Source organism: Silene latifolia, chromosome 5 (genome assembly GCF_048544455.1).
Source record: "Silene latifolia isolate original U9 population chromosome 5, ASM4854445v1, whole genome shotgun sequence".
NCBI lineage: Eukaryota > Viridiplantae > Streptophyta > Magnoliopsida > Caryophyllales > Caryophyllaceae > Silene > Silene latifolia.
The window spans coordinates 52032038-52035271 of NC_133530.1; the positions used below are offsets into that span (position 1 = coordinate 52032038).

Here is a 3234-nt window from a genome sequence, read left to right on the forward strand (position 1 = left end):
TTTACCACTCATACTGTTTCACGCCTGCTGACACTGTGGTTGGTTTAAGACTACAATATCCATATGACTTTGTATACTGTTTCATATACTGCATTTTGCAATGAGCCAAGTTGACGCCAAAAATCATATACCGTGTTCTTCAAAGAGCTACATTGACGCCACAATGCCACAATTCATATACGGCCTTCCTCAATCGCCACAATTCATAGACTGCTTTACTCTTAACATACAAAATGCATCCCTTCTTTAATTTAAAAAAAAAAAAAAAAAAAAAAAGAGAACATGTGAGATTACTTACAGTTTAGTGAGTGACTAGTGGTGGCCGTAGTCAATTTGCTGAACTCTTGATCATGCTCATAGTCCTCATAATTGGAACATTCCTTTAACATTTCTTCAATTTTGTCCATTTGTATAGCTGAATGAAAAAAACAAGGTAGCACTAAGAACAGAATGAAATCATACCTTCAGTCTCCTCTACTCCTTGTCTGAGTAAAAATCGACATTGAAAAGAAGATTAAATAGTTTGATGAGAAGAATATTTAACATTAACAGAAGATATCATTAGTCATTACCTTCATCAAACAGAAATATATTTTACAAAACTTGTTGTTGCTTTTATTAAAAATAAATCAAGTGTAACAATACTTACAGAGTTGAGAGTGATTTATGGTAGTTGTAGTTGATTTGCTCGACTCATTACCATGCTCATGTGTCTCGCAAAGAGAGTATTCCTTAAGCATTTCTTCAAGTTTGTCCATCTATGTAGCTGCATAAAAGAAAAGGCAAAAGAAGAAACAAGTTACCACTATTATCAAACAATCCTACATTTTACAACTATGAACATAATTAAATCATATCTTCATTCTCCTCTAATCCTTCTCTAAGTAAAAAACCGACATTGAAAAGAAGATTAAATTGTTTGATGAGAAGAATAGCTAACAGAAGAGATGATAATTTTACTAAGAAATAAATGTATTTATGTGGAAAGACATCTTCATTCAGTAAGATCTGATCATTTCATTCACTATAGATCATTAACTATCTTTTTCAATTTAATCAGCTATCTTGCTTCAGTCCTCATAACCAACATTTCATCCCTAACAATCCGACCATCGTTTGCTGCCTATAGTACTCCGATACCACATACATGTGTGATGTGTTGAATGCTCCACACTCGCATATAGTTCATTTTAAACACACACTAGTTTTAGCCGAATCTAAGTAGGTTGTTGCCCACACCAAGGCCGCTCTCCCCATCCAAACCCACCACAGTCGTTGTGTTCCCCAACCCTCGAATTCTATCTCCCATATCCCCTTTAATATCTCCGAGACCGCTGTCCCCCACCCCAATATCCATAATGGGTACTCCTTAATTCCACCCATCTCTATCATTTACAAGGAAGGCCAATGGACATACATTTACAGAAAATCACCCATAATCTCGAAATAACAAGGAACTATAACTCTAATCATTTCGAATTTCAATAAATCCCAAAGAAAATGTAACATAATGGTCCACATGTAGCTTGTATCTCCAAGTATCAGTAAAAAAGATTTCAACTTTACCAAGAAATTGTTGTTATTTTAACAATTTATACATTTATTTTTAAGTTAGGCTTATAAACAATAATGTAATTTCAGAAAATGTGTTAAATTTTTTAAAAAAGATGGCAGCTTTGACAAGGAATTGTAGTTTCTTGAACAATCAAGTACGATGAAATGGTGCTAGACTGCTAGTAAGCTAAATTTGAATCACCAAGTGAAAACTTACCTGAGAAGATGAGACAAGTTGAGGTGAGATTTTCACTTTTCACACAACACAATAATTCAGAATTGTAGGTCTTGTTTAAGACACTCTTAACTTAAAATCCACACCACAATTTCATTTTAATATCATTTAAATTAGTTGTGAGTGTTGTTTAATTTATGGTCTTAAATAAGAGTTCGTGTTTTATTTTTATTTTAAAGGAGGTTTAGAACCAAACAAATTAACAATTAATACCCTGCTGGTATTATCTAACTTAAGAGAAGGCCTGACAAAATTAACCCGATCCGAATAACCCGATCGGATGTCCGAACTCAAGACCTGAACTTGACTCGTACCGATATAACCCGCCCTAATGTTTATTGTTGCAAACTAATTATTATCCACAAATAACTTTATCATAGCTAGCCTGAAAAGGACCCGAACCTGAAATGACCTGACATGACCCGACCCGACCCAAAGTCTACAAACCCAAAATACCCAAACCCAAAATTGATCCGAACTGACCCGTTTGTCAAGTCAACTTACGAGTTACTATCTTAATAGTCTATTTAAGTGAAATTAACTCATGTCCAAGGCCAACAACATAAGTTACAAAAAAATGAAAATCATAGTATGCTTCCATCACCCATAATCTCGAAATAACAAAGGAAATATAACCCAGGTTCGTCTTTGAGGGTGTGCGGCCCATGCGATAGTACATGCCCTCGAAATTTTGGCCCAAAATTCGTCTTTGAGCTCCGCCCAAAAAACATGAAAATCTGAAATAAAAACGTTTGAAACATGAATTTTACTCCTATTATTTAGGGCTTTAATTTTTTTTTACAGCTAATGTAGTCTAGTGGTTATTAATTTAGCACAAATACTATCCTACAATCAGTTGTATAATAGCATTATACAACTGCATCAAAGTTATCGAGCTCTCACACAAAGTTGTTGAGTTATTTTAAAAGTTATTGAGCTATTTTACGAAGTTATTGAGCTTAATAATTATTCTGTTAAACTCAATAACTTTGTACCATGGCTTGATAATTTTGTTAATAGAGCTCGACAACTTTATAACAAAGCTCAACAATATTGAATAAGTTGTATATACAACCGATTATATAATACATTAACTGTTAATTTAGTGTTAAGTTTGATGTAGAATACGCCCCAATTCCCAAGTTCCACTAATATGGCTGCCATTTTTTTTTCACAAACTTAAGGATTTGAGGTGAGTTAGTATTTCTTCCACTTCAATCATTTTTGTTAGGGTATAAAATAAACGGAAAATTCACGTGATACCCTTAAACTTTGTCATTTTGTACGTGGTAACCAACTTTTTAAGTTTGTGTATATGATACCCTCCATGTTTGATTTTCATGAACAACATGTCTTTTTTGTCGCTATAAAAAAACTCAATTGTGCATAACTCCTAAATTGGAATTCAGAATCAGCCAAATTTTTTTCTTAAAATGATTATCTTG

The 3234-nt window shown here is 33.5% G+C and overlaps 1 long non-coding RNA gene across 1 annotated transcript; it reads right to left on the reverse strand.

Moving 5' to 3' along the window:
- Positions 1-304: 304 nt before the first annotated feature.
- LOC141656108 (uncharacterized) lies at positions 305-1851 on the reverse strand. The gene is made up of 3 exons (XR_012548345.1): positions 1772-1851; positions 650-766; positions 305-415 (listed from the first exon to the last, which is right to left on the reverse strand). It is a non-coding gene; the product is annotated as an uncharacterized LOC141656108 (long non-coding RNA).
- Positions 1852-3234: the final 1383 nt, after the last annotated feature.